The sequence below is a fragment of the Oryctolagus cuniculus genome, chromosome 8, assembly GCF_051225735.1.
Source record: "Oryctolagus cuniculus isolate XC-2025 breed Fujian yellow rabbit chromosome 8, ASM5122573v1, whole genome shotgun sequence".
In the NCBI taxonomy this organism is placed as follows: domain Eukaryota; kingdom Metazoa; phylum Chordata; class Mammalia; order Lagomorpha; family Leporidae; genus Oryctolagus; species Oryctolagus cuniculus.
The window spans coordinates 96,753,138-96,767,336 of record NC_142874.1 but is presented as its reverse complement, the minus strand read 5'-3'; the positions used below and the strand labels follow the sequence as shown (position 1 = coordinate 96,767,336).

The following is a 14,199-nucleotide window of genomic DNA, read 5'->3' as shown; positions in this document are numbered from 1 at the left end:
AAATACTAGTTAACTGCTTTAAAAGACAGGGAAGAATTGCACATGTTTAAACAGTGCTGCAGGTTTCATCATAGCTTTATGTTCCATTTACCAGCTTGGTTAATGAAAACTGTCAATCTGAACTCTTAAATTAATAAGGATAGTTACCATTAAAATTTATGTATTTTCACTGACACGGAGTCTAATAAAACTTCCTAGGAACAAATTAATATCTGCTGGCCTCTCCAATTGAAAATTTAGTGATTGTCCTTGATATTAAATTTTTTTAAGATTTATTTTATTTATTTGAAAGAGTTACAGAGAAAGGGAGAGAGAGATGGGGAAAGAGGAGTTCCATCTGCTGGCTTACTCCCCAAATGGCTGCATTGGCCAGGGCTGGGACAGACCAAAGTCAGGAACCAGGAGCTTCTTCCAGGTTTCCCAGGTGGATGCAGGGGCCCAAGTTCTTGGGCCATCTTCTGCTGCTTTCCCAGGCACTTTAGCAGGAAGCTAGATTAGAAGTGGAGCAGCTGGGGCTTGAACTGGCACCCATTTGCGATGTTGGCACTGCAGGTGGCAGCTTAACTTGCTATGCTACAGTGCTGGCCCCCTTGATGTTAATTTTAATGTTATTCTTACAGTAGGAGCTTCACTTTGGTGTATTTGAAAAAATTAAATCATTTTTTCCCTGTAACTTTGAAGAGAGTGTTCTAGGTTGGTTATCACTGAATGAAATAATACTGTCATAAAATTACCAGGGAATTTTAGTTCAGTAGTAGTTAATATGATTTTCTGAAATAATTATATTAATGGATACTTTAAACATTTTTATTTATTTAAAAGTTAGATTGAACTCTCATCTTTTTTATTTATTTTTATTTTTATTCATTTATTTTTTTGACAGGCAGAGTTAGACAGTGAAAGAGAGAGACAGAGAGGAAGGTCTTCCTTTTCCGTTGGTTCACCCCCGAAATGGCCGCTACAGCTGGCATGCTATGCCAATCCGAAGCCAGGAGCCAGGTGCTTCTTTCTGGTCTCCCATGAGGGTGCAGGGCCCAAGCACTTGGGCCATTCTCCACTGCCTTCCCAGGCTACAGCAGAGAGCTGGACTGGAAGAGGAGCAACCAGGACAGAATCCAGCGCCCCAAACGGGACTAGAACCTGGGGTGCTGGCGCCGCAGGCAGAGGATTAGCCTAGTGAGCCGTGGCGCCAGCCAAACTCACCTTTTTTAATTTTTAAGATTTATATATGTATTTGAAAGGCAGAGTTACAAACAGAGGGAGAGACAGAAAAATCTTCTATCTGCTGGTTTATTCACTCTCCAAATGGCTGCAACAGCCAGGGCTGGGCCAGGCCAAAGCCAGGAGCTTTATCTGGTTCTCCCACATGGGTGGCAGGGGTCCAGACATTTTACACTGCTTTCTCAGGCACACTAGCAGGGAGCTGGATTGCAGGCAGAGCAGCCAGGACACAAACTGGTGTCCATGTGGGATGCCAGCATTTGTATGTGGTGGCTGAACCTGCTGCACCACAACACCAGCATCATCATCTTTTGTTTTATTCTCCAACTGCCCACAATGTCTGCAGCTGGGACAGGCCAAAACCAGATGCTAAAAATCTAGATCTCCCCCTTAGCCATCACCAGCCACCTCTCAGGGTCTGCATTAACAGCAAGCTGGAATCAGACATAGAGCTAGGACTCAAACCTAGGAATGCAAGCACCCCAAATGGCATCTTAACTGCTGTGCCGAATGCCTGCCTTGTTAGTGGTTATTTTTATTAAAATCATATATTCCTTTTTTTGTCACTACAACTAGATAAATACCCAAGTCAATTATCTTTATAAGGGATTATTTAGCTCACAGTTTGGGTGGTTCAGGTCCAAGGTTGGGCAACCCCATTGGTTTGCCATCTAGTGAGGACAGCAGAGACAGAGGTGTAGGATGTGCCAAGGAAGGATCATTTGGTGAACAAAGAAGCAAAGAACAGGTCTGGGCCTGACTCAGATTTTTTTTTTTTTTTTTTTTTTGACAGAGTGGACAGTGAGAGAGAGAGAGACAGAGAGAACTGACTCAGATTTTTAGAACCTTCTGTCTTGTAAGAACTCCCTTCAAAGGACATGCCTCTAATTACATAAAGACTTTTCACCAGACTTACCTCCTAAACAGCATAATTTAATTGAGCTTCAAACCCCCTTGATATGATTAATTTAACTTACTGGCTTTGGAGTTTAAGCTGCTGTGTGGAGCAGGAATTGTGGCATAGCAGCAGACAAGGCTGCTTGCTGCCTGTGATGGTGACATGTAAATGGGCACTGGTTCATGTCCCATTTGCTCCACTGCTGATCCAGCTCCCTGATATTGGCCTGGAAAGGCAGTGGAGGATGGTCCAAGTGCTTGGGCCCTTGCCACCCTCATGGGAGACCTGGATAAAGCTCCTGGCTTTGGCCAGGCCCTGCCTTGACTTGCTGCCGATTTAGGGGGTGAACCAGCAGATGGAAGAGCTCTTTCTATCTCCCCTCCTCTCTCTCTGACTCTTTCAAATAAATTAATTAAAAAAATGCAAAGTGCTGCATGAGTTTTGGGGGCAAATCATATTCAAACCATAGATCATTATCATGAGAAAGGTGGTACCATCATAACTTTTACATTGCTTATGCTTTCAAGCTTTTTTTTAAGGTTTATTTATTTATTTGAATGTTAGAGTTACACACAGAGATTGTCTCGCCACTAGTTTACTCCCCAGATGGCCACAACAGCTGGGGCTGGACCAGGCCAAAGCCAGAGCCAGGAGCTTCATCCAGGTCTCCCATGTGGATTGCAAGAGCCCAAGGTCTTGGGCCATCTTCTGCTGCTTTCCCAGGCGCAATAGCAGGGAGCTGGATCAGAAATGGAGCAGCTGGGACACCAACTGGCGGTGCCCATATGGGATGCCGGCATCACAGGCAGTGACTTTACCTACTATGCCACAATGCCAGCCCCGCTTTGAAATTTTGTGTGTGTCTGTGTGTGTATAAATGTAGATAATTGCATATAGATATTCAGAATGCCTCTGTAAGGATACGTAAGAAACTAATAGCATTGGTTGCTTCCAGGAGTGAAGTGGGACATGTCAAGGTAATTTCCACTAAAAAAATTAAAACTATGGGGTATTTTCTATGTTGTGAGAAACTAGGGAACAGAGCTGTGATGTACTCATTTGTTTACTTTTAGCATCTAGTGCAGTGTTTGGTGCTTGGTAAGCACTTAGTTCATATTGTTAAATGAGTAGAAGTTTGAGATCTATCTTGTTATTAGTCACCTTGTATGTAATATTCATGATCTTATGGATTATGATATTATTCATTGAAAAGAGCAAATAATCCTTTCACCTATATCTTTGTTTTTCTTTCAGGGCTATTTATATATCTGTCTAGGTCCAGTCAGAAGACAAAAACCATACCATGTTAAATTTATGTGTTTACATATAAGATACTCTTTAAAAAAAAAATAAAGGTTTAATTGAAAGGTAGAGTTAGAGAGAGAGAGGTCTTCCATCCCCAAATGGCCGCAATGACAGGGGCTGGGCCAGGCCAAAACCAGGAGCCAAGAGCTTCTTCCGGGTCTCTCACTTGGGTTGTAGGGCCCCAAACATTTGGGCCATCCTCCTGCTTTCCCGGGTGCATGAACAGGAAGCTGGATCGGAAGTAGGGCAGTTAGGACTCAAATCGGTGCCCATATGGGATGCTGACGCTGCAGGCCAAGGCTTTAATCTGCTATGCCACAGATCTGGCCCCTATATAGATATTCTAACAGGAAACTTGAGGTCACAGACTAGTTTATTACAGAATATTTCAATGTCAGTTGCCCAAGCCCAAATTACCACAGGACCACTCACTGACAACCTGGTGTTACCCTCTACAAGGTTGCACCAGGAGAGGAACCCTAAAATTTGGTACTGTAAGTTTATGTGGCGTTGCTGGCAGGCACATTTACCTATCTAAAAATATACACACACCTCTTATATTTATTCTGGAATTTAAAAAATCCTCCCTTGGAAAGTGGAAGGCATCTCCAGGTTTATTACATACTCTAAAAGTAAGCTGAAAGCAAATGTCTAGGAAGAAAAGGGGAATTTTTTACAATCCTATAATGTTTTCAGGGTGGGAGACTACTTTTATTATAGCTTATTGGTGTCTTTTGATTAGAAACTCCAACCATGCAGGAATGCCAAGAAATCTAAGAATTGTCTCCCAATGCACAGTTATTTAAATGGAGAATATTTAATGACCATTTTTAAACAGTAGTATGGAAATAACTATAAAAGATTAATAGTGCACACTATGAAGGGCAGTTAGGCCAGCAGGAATGTATCCAAGGTAGGAGGAACTAACTTTGTTGGAAGCTCAGATTCTCATTAAAAGATGTGGTTTTAACCCTCTGGGTTTGTAGAAGTTCTTTGGGTTACCCAGGCCAGACTGGCTCAATGTTGCCTGATGCATAGGAACAACTCTGACAAACTAGCAAGATGAGGGTGGTGGGTGGGTACCAGAGCTGTGTATGCATAGGAACCTGAAGCTACCCACGCAGGTACTGCTAGAACTGGGAGCTGGAGATGCTTCTTCCAGGAATCTAGCATGCTTCGGTGTGCAGTGTGGGCCAGAGTGTCTCAAGTGATGTGTCCTGCAGGGCTTCCAACATGTGTACTTCCAAGGCTGAGGAGATAGTGAAGGAAGCAGTGTGACCTGTGCTAGGGTGCAGACTTGACCTGCCTGGGGCTTTCCTTTTTCAGTGCTGCTACCGTGTTCAAAGATGGTGTGAGAATATGTGGTGAAAGCTATGACTTGTAGGTGATTGGCACTGGAGAATATCACATAGGCTGAGTAGGAAGGAGAGCATCTTCCTATCTATTGTCCTCTATAGACAAAACTTTTATTATATAATCTGGCAAAAGAAAAATACTTAAGTGTCAAGCTTTTACACATTAGGCAATAAGGGTAGTTGTAGCTGAGGCACAAGTAAGTGGATAATTGTCAAAATCTGTTGTTTGAATTTTATTTATTTTTAAATGCATGTCTCATTATAGATTTAAGAAAGGCTATTAATCATGTTTTCTGTTTTAATTTTTATCTAAATTTTTTTGTTAAATCTTGATCTCAGAATTTCTTTTTTCTTTTGATAGTGGTATCCTGGGACAGTCTCTCCTTTGTAGATTCATGAATGATAATTCAGACAGTATTTTTTTATTAGATTTTTAAAAATTCTTAATGTATTACCTAATATTAGCCTATGTTAAACTCATTTGTCACATTTATGACACTGCATGTATTGTTTTTCTGTGTTGATTTTTTTTTATATTTATGTGAAAAAGTTACACAGAGAGAGAAGGAAAGGCAGAGAGAGAGAGGTCTTCCATCTTCTGGTTCACTCCCCAATTGACTGCAACAGCCATAGCTGAGCCAATCCAAAGCCAGGAGCCAGGAGCTTCTTCCAGGTCTCCCACATGGGTGCAGGGGCCCAAGGACTTGGGACATCTTCTACCGCTTTCTCATCAGAAGGGGAGCAGCTGGGACCTGAACCAGCGCCCATTTGGGATGATGGCACCACAGGCGGTGCCTTTACCCGTTATGCCACAGTGCCGGCACCTCTGTGTTGACATTTCATTAGCCAAAAAAGTTGATGCTGCCTAAAAATTCATGAATTTCTGGGGCCAATGCTGTGGCATAGTGGGTAAAGCGTTCGCCTGCAGTGCCAGCATGCCATATAGGCGTCGGTTCAAGTCTCGGCTGCTCCACTTCTGACTCAGCTCGTACTATGGCCTGGGAAAGTGTACCTGCATGGCCTGGAGGAAGCTCCTGGCTCCTGACTTTGGATTGGCACAGCTCCAGCCATTGCGGCCATCTGAGGAGTTAACCAGTGGATGGAAGACCTCTCTTTCTCTCCTTCTAATTTTGCTTTTCAAATAAATAAAATCTTTAAAAAATTTTATGAATTTCAGTGTACAGTATCTCTCCCATGTTATTTATTAGGTTAATAAGTGGGACTGTTTTGCACCAATCTTAATGGAATACTTCTCTATATATTTTTCCTGCTAAAGAAAGCCTCATTTATCTAGCCTTACATGTCAACCTTTAGTCCTGTTCTCTATTACTATAGAGCTTTATAAAGGAGGGTCTTTACTACTTTTCCCACCATTGTATATGATGAGTCATAGCTTTGAATATTTTCTACTGAGGAATCTTAAGACAATTTAGAATTCTCAGTAAATAACCCCAAACATTTCTCTTTGTTTAACTTGTATAGCTATAAAAATTCCCATACATTTTTAGGCAGAATTTCTTCTTTTTGAATTTATATCATCTCTCTCTGTCAAGCATATTCCAGAGTCCAGGGCAGAATTTGGAGGCAGGATATCTTTTATCCTTGAATTTAAGTATCAGGAGCCAAGGCATTGTAGACAGACACTTGAGTAGCAGACACTTGAGAAGTAGAAGCTCATTGCTAAGATAGTAGTCCAAGATCAGTATACTAAATCTGAGAGGGTAAGTGGAATTTGAGAGCTAAGAGACAAATCAGGACTGAGAAGTTGGTAAACACAGGATAATATGAATAAGCTAAGACATTATTCTGGAAGAATACTGGTGATAAGAGTACTAGTGGTGTGAGGGCTTAGGTTGGCTTCCAGGCACATTGTATAAAGGAGCTGGAGCAGGGCAAATATATTTCAAATGGATATTTTTGTATTTGGAGAGTTTCTACTTTATCATGTTTGTATTCAGTTTATCTGTACAGAAGTGAAGTTTGAAAGTGTCTAACTCCAACTTCCCAGCATCTTTTGGAGCTTCTCTGTGTATGGAGATCGTTCCAGCAGTTCCTCTGCACTGAAGCTGTTTGTAATTGGCAGGTTATACATTTCATCTACATTGTTCCACTAATAATGCTTGGATTTCCTTACAGCTGTTTAACGTATGCTATTAAACCATGTCTGTTTATCTGTTGCGTTATAACATCCCAAGTTTTGACCACTATTTGATATGAGACTTTCTTAAATCTTTTTGTCTAGGAGACTGCTAAGAAATCACCCTCATATTTTTCTCTCTCAATTCTGAGATGAGTTAATATAGCCTAGATCTCAATATGAATCAGTATGTGTTTTAAAAAAAAGACAACTTATTACCAATTTGGATCATGTTATATACTAGCATATTTGACAACTGTGAAATAGATTTTGAACTTGGTAAATGAACAAACTGTGTCTTGCTCTTACCTATTATGGTTTAATATTGTAGTTGTGAAGATCGTCTGTCAGACTCTTGACTCTCTAATCAAATATGACTGACCACGCTTTCTGAGTCAAACTAGAATAGACTTTTAACTCCATTTAAGAATGAGTGAAGAGTTTTTGAAATAAAAAGTTTTTATTAGATACCTGAAGAAGAGAAGAAAACTTAGAGCAAAATGAAGTCATTGTTTTTAGTGTAGCCCATCTTAATAAAAATATTTCTTTTTTTATAGATTTATTTTTATTTATTTGAAGGGCAGATTTACGGAGATAGGGAGGGAGAGAGAGAGATCCTCCATCTGCTGGTTCACTTCCCAGATGGCTGCAATAACTGGGGCTGGGCCAGGCTGGAGCCAGGAGCCAGGAACCAGAAGCTTCATCCAGTTCTGCCACATAGGCAGGGGCCCAAGTACTTGAGTATCTTTTTGCTGCTTTTCTAGGTAGATTGGCAGGGAGCTGGATCGAAAAGTGGAGCAACTGAGACACAAACTGGTGCTCATATGAGATGCTGGCATCACAGGCAGAGGCTTAATCCTCTGTGCCACAATGCTGATCTGGTAAAAATGTTTCTGAATTACCACATTTTATGCTATAATTTGTATAAAAGGTGCAAGTGTAGGTGCCTCAGAAAGTAATGTAAGTTTGTCAGGATTTATTAAATTTTCACCGCAGGCAGTAGTATAGGTATCCGTCCAAGAATTTTATGATGGTAGAAATATACCAACAACAATTTTTGATCTACCTATGAGAGACTAAAAAACTAGTAAGCCCTTATTTTTTTTTTTTTTTTTTTAGAGATTTATTTATTTGATAGGCTGAGTTACAGAGAGGCAGAGAGAGAGAGAGAGAGAGAGAGGTTTCCCATCTGCTGGTTCATTCCCCAGATCCGCACAGCCAGTGGTGCTGCACTGATCTGAAGCCAGGAGCCAGTAGCTTCTTGTGGGTCTCCCTTGTGGGTACAGGGGCCCAAAGATGTGGACCATCTTCTGCTTTCCCAGGTCATAGCAGAGAGCTGGATCAAAAGTGGAGCATATGGGTCTCGAACCAGCACCCATATGGAATGCCGGCACTGTAGGCGGCGGCTTTACCCGCTATACCACAGGGCTGGCCCCAGCCCTTATATTTTATGAAATCTTAAGTTTTCTTTTCTGAAGAAAGGGAGGCAAGTGATGTGAGATATTCAGTTATAACTTGTGGGATGAAAAAGGTTTATTGAATGGACAGATGGTTGTGTGAATAACTGACGAATGGGTTAAGAGTTAAAATTTCATTGCAACCTAGAGAAGCACAGTGGGAACAAAGCCCATGTGTGTAAGTAAGCATGCTAGCATGTTAAAACAGTAAGTTAACTAATGAAGACAAAAAAAATAAGAACGCAAATTTTATGAAGTTTAGTTTGGATTAGGAAATTACTATAATAATCTCTAGCTCTTAATTTTATTTTTCTTCAATTATTGCAAACATTACTGTGTTTCTAAGTACTGCTTAAATTGCCTTTAAAAATGGATGTTACACACATGTACTTTTTTTTTTTAGATTTTATTTATTTATTTGAGAGAGTTACAGACAATGAGAGGGAGAGACAGAGAGAGCGGTCTTCTATCCACTGGTTCACTCCCTAAATGGCCACAACAGTCGGAACTGGGCTGGTCCGAAGCCAGGAACCAGGAGCCTCTTCTGGGTCTCCTATGTGGGTGAAGGGGCCCAAGCACTAGGGCCATCTTCCACTGGCTCTCCCAGGCCTTAGCAGAGAGCTGGATAGGAAGAGGAGCAGCCCATACGGGATGCCAGCGCCTCAGGAGGAGAATTAACCTGCGCCATAGCGCTGGCCCTGCATACATAAACTTGTAACTGGTGTGTTTTTGTTCATATATAGAACCTTTACTTATCATAGTTAACGTTTAGTGACATTCACATTAAACTATGCTGTGGAACCTGAAACCAGTTGAAAGGAAAAGGCACATTCTTATTAACATCATATTCGCTTTAACTTTCCAGTTTTTTATTCTGTGACCAAATGATAATTAGGAAGTAAGTAATAAATAATAACTTTTTAAAACTATTTCTAAGCTTTTAGGTTTTTTTTAATCTTTGTAGTTGGTATTTTGACAGCAAGCATCTATAGCAGCAGTACCAATTAGAGGCATGAATTTTCTGCTTATATTTTAGCTTACTAAAAATAAGTGCTTGTGTCTTCAGTTTTTGGGTGTGTGTTTATATAAGAACATCTACCCCCATCCTCAGAGACTCATGGAGGCTTGTATTGGTATTAAGAACGGAAGGGAAAGCTTTCTATATTAAAGTTAATCTAACAGTAAAATGAATAGGTTGTGAAATAATAGAGTATGGAGCCATTTTCTCATTTGATCTTGTTTGGAGACTGGAATATAGATTAGAAAAAAGGGATAGTGTGATCAGTATTTGCTGATCTTATAATGGTATGCATAAAAAACTCAGGGGACTTAAACCCACTTCTGAGAGTTTTGTTGGTAGCTGAATATGTGATCATATTCAAGTAGCTCAGTTTACAAATGGGAATAATTATTTTCAGCAAAGAATCAAGTGATCCCAAAATTAAAATACAAATTTAATGTAATTCCTGTTATAAACTCAGGTTTTTATTCATTTTTTTTAAATACTGTAGTTCAGTCTTTTTCTTTATTTTTCTTTCTTTTTTTTATTATTTGACAGAGTTAGAGAGAGAGAGAGAGAGACAGAGAAAGGTCTTCCTTCTTTTGGTACACACCCCCCTCCCCCACAAATGGCCGCTACAGCCAGAGCCAGGAGCCAGGTGCCTCCCCCTGGTCTCCCATGCAGGTGCAGGGGCCCAAGCACTTGATCCATCCTCCACTGCCCTCCTGGGCCACAGCAGAGAGCTGGACTGGAAGAGGAGCAACCAGGACTAGAACCCGGCGCCCATATGGGATGTCAACGCTGCAGGTGGAGGATTAACCAAATAAGCCATGGCGCCAGCCCAGGTTTTTATTCATTTGTTTGTTCATTTATTCATTCACTGTGGAGTGATTCAGTGAGATGATTTTAAAGATCTTCTGGACGAAAAAATCTGAATAGCTAGGAAAACGGAAACAGTAATGTCAGAGACTAGCATTTAAAACAGAACATTAGAGCCAGTGTGCTTCCATCTGTATGGTATTAGTGTAAGAGTAGACAGAGATCATTGGAAGAAAGAGGACATCAGAAATATTTTTCTGGGTATGAGCCAATGGTGGCAGTTTAATTTGGTGAGGAAAGAATGGAATATTAAAAACTACTGCTCATGCAAAAAAGTAAAAGGAAGCCCTCATCTTGGGTCATACATAAAAATAACTTCCAAAGAATCAGACTTAAAACTAAAAGAATCATAACATTGTAAGATACGTGAAGCATTTGCTGGGAACCCAAGCAACTTTCTTAACTGTGCCTAAAACCCGGATGCTGTAAAAGAAAACTAGGAGGAAGATGCTTAAACAAAGCCCATAGATTAATGATAGATTTGGGGAGAAAACGTTAACATAGGTAGTAGACAAAAGTCTTTACTGACTACTGTTGCTGTGATACAGTAAGAACAAGACTGAAAAACCTATTTGAACACTAGACAGAGAATGTGAATAAACACTTTAGAGGAAATAAAATTCAAATGGCCAACAAATATGAAAAGATGCTTTTTTGTTTGTTTGTTTGTTTTGACAGGCAGAGTGGACTGAGAGAGAGACAGAAAGGTCTTGCTTTACTGTTGGTTTACCCCTCAATGGCCACTGCGGCCGGTGCACTGCGCTGATCCAAAGCCAGGAGCCAGGTGCTTCCCCTGGTCTCCCATGCGAGTGCAGGGCCCAAGGACTTAGGCCATCCTCCACTGCACTCCCAGGCCACAGCAGAGAGCTGGACTGGAAGAGGGGCAACTGGGACAGGATCTGGCGCCCTGACTGGGACTAGAACCCGGGGTGCCGGCACCACAGGCAGAGGATTAGCCTATTGGGCTGCGGTGCTGGCCAAGATGCTGATGTTTATAATAATATAAAATGCAAATTAAAATAGCAATTATATATTACTCTAGATCCATCAAAAGCGAGGAGGAGGCAATAGCTACATGAGACTTGAAATCCTTTGTTGGTCTTTGTGTTCTTTACTTAGCAGAAATTCATTATCATTCAGAAACAAAAAATAAGTCAGTATTCTCATGTTGTATAGGTTAATGGAATATGAAATATGTTAACTTGTTAAGAGCTGTTGAGTTTCAGATTGTCTCAGGACTAACTCCATAAATATATATTAAACAAAACAAGAAACCAAATCAGTAAATATAATAAAAATCTGAAATATTACAGTTGTTAAATATAATACTTTCACTTGTCATGCTAACAAAAACAATTATTTCTTCTTATTTTATGTTTTTAAAAATAGCTTCATTCTATCAGATGTTAAACCCTTAAGATAAGTGAAACATAATATTCAGGAGAGATAGTTATTATTCCCAGCTCTGTAAGCCAAGTGCTTCACATTGACTTAATGCCGTTCATTTTGAGATGAATTTGAAATTCTTCCATTCAAGCATTGACGACATTCTAGGTGCTTAAAAACTGCATTAGCAAAGAAATGATTTTTCTTTTACATTTGATGTGTGTAAAAATGATGCTAGGAAAGCTTTGGTACTAGTTTTGTGAAAATTATATTAGGTTCAAGGGTAAGATATTCTTAGACTAATCTCTTCTTTCTAAAAGAGTATCACTATAACTGAGTGGCTGTAGGTTCAGAAAAGAACTGAATGACATTTGAAGGAGGGTAAAAGATCTTTAAAAAACAAAAAAAAACATTTGTTTGAAAGGCAGAGCTATAGAGAGAGTGAGAGAGAGAGAATTTCTATCTGCTCATTCACTCCCCAGATGGCCACAGCGACAGTGGCTGGGCCAGGTCAAAGCCAGGAGTTCCTTCCAGGTCTCTGAAGTGAATGCAGGGGCCCAAGCACTTGGCCCATCTTCTGTTCCTTTCCCCAGTCCATCAGCAGGGAGCTGGACTGGCAGTGGAGCAGCCGGGACTCCATTTGGGATGAGAGCATTGCAGACAGTGGCTTTACCTGCTGTGCCACAATTATGGCCCCGGTAGAAAGGTCTTGAACTTTAAGCTCAGTTAGTAGTGCCGTATCCTGTGGGTTTTACCGTCAGTAATGGTATAATTGTCCCAAGATGGTAACCATGCCCACCTATCTGTCCATCCATCCACACACACACCCACTTACTTAATTAGCATATAGTGAATTGATAGAATTAACAGTTTAAAATATTTTAGGTCCAATAAACTTGAATATAAAGCTACCATTTCTGGGTTATGTTATTAAAATTATTCTGGGTAAAATTATTTAAAAATAATTTGGGTTTCTGGTTTGTAGAAGAGAAAAGTTGAGCATTAAGAGCTTCTGGTGCCTAATAGTGTACAGGATTATAAGAGCAAAGAGAAAACATGGCAAAGTTTTTAAAAAATGTTTTAGCAGGAAAGTATAGCTGTTCTTGTCTTCAGCAGGGACATGCGGAATGATAGCTGATCAGGGTAATGAGAAAATGTAGTCAGATTTTATCCAAATGTAACAAGGACTAGAATGTGGCAATTCCTCGTGTCAATAGGTAAATAAAGGAAGCTGGTTAAAGGAAGGACTGAAGTAAAGACAGCCTACTTTCTCAGTCCACCAGAGTGCATCTGTCCCTCAGAAAAAGAAGTGGGCTGTGGGCAGAACAATGGCCACACCAACATTAAAAGGATGGACAAGGAGGAAAAAGCTGTTAAAGGCCAAGGCCAAATTTCAAAGTTTGGCATTTTGAAGTTCAAGTGTCCTAAAAATGAAGAAAGTCAAATAAAAAGATGGGGGAAAATCTATTAGCTTTGTCAAAATAATTATTTAATCTTTGCTGGTGTAATTTTGATAGAGTTTTAGAGGACTTGCTTAGATTATAGCTTTAGGATCAGCTGGTTAACAAGGCTCCGATTAGTGACCAAATCAACTTTGCTTTAACCCTTTGTAGATACCACATTTTCTATAACATAGACAGACTAGACCATATGTTGCTTTATTGGCAGGAAAATTTTTTTAAGAAAAATATTAATTAACTTTGCCTATTAATACTAAGTATTGAAACCTTCCTTGAGAAGTATCTGTGTCATTCTTTCATTACTGGGACATTTTTTAAGAACGATTTCAGTATTGTAAATCATAGTTAAATATAGAAATCTAGATTTACATGAAAAATAGGTGATAAAAATTCATGATTGAGATTTACTATCGTAGTTAGAAGCAATCCAAAAAATTACATTCTCTGTTCCTTATCCAAGTTTAGAAGCATCAGGAATGTAAATAATATGTAGTCTGCTAATACTATAATTAATAATGTCTAGAGTGAAGGATTCTGTATATTCACCATGAGATTTTTGATACTTCACTGCTGAATTAGACAATACTTACTAATTTCATTCCTGGGACAAGTGAACAGTAAATGGTGGAACAGAGAATTCTTGCCTCTTCTTTTAAGCATAGCCCCTAAGCAGCGGAGCTATGCATGTCCAGTTCTTCCTTCTCAGATTGCTAGATAGATCATCCTTCTCTTGGAAAATGGAGGGTGGAGGGGTGCATCTGCTACTTGAGGAGGCAGAAAAGGTAGAAGTACCATTATGATAGATATTCCGTCATGAGGAAGCTTGAGGTCAGTGGAAAAGGGGTTCCTGTCCCAATCATTTTATTTTATGGTGTACTATCTTAATTCACACACAGGAAAATAGACAGGTGCTGGTTGATGAATTTTGACAAAGATACTCATGTAATCACTACTTGAAACAAGATACGGAACATTCTAGCACTTTGTAAACAGATTCACAGCAAGATTTCTTTACTGACCCCTTCATTCTTTTGAATTTGTAATAATTCTGTTGAAAGCTTTGATTGTCTCCAAATCAGTTTAGTGAACTTTTTCTAAAGC

General features: G+C 39.8%; 1 protein-coding gene across 7 annotated transcripts in view; it reads left to right on the top strand.

Annotated features, from left to right (window-relative positions):
• The window catches only part of RAP1GDS1 (Rap1 GTPase-GDP dissociation stimulator 1), a 167,569-nt gene that overhangs the window by 16,297 nt on the left and 137,073 nt on the right, over positions 1-14,199 (top strand). The window lies entirely within an intron of this gene.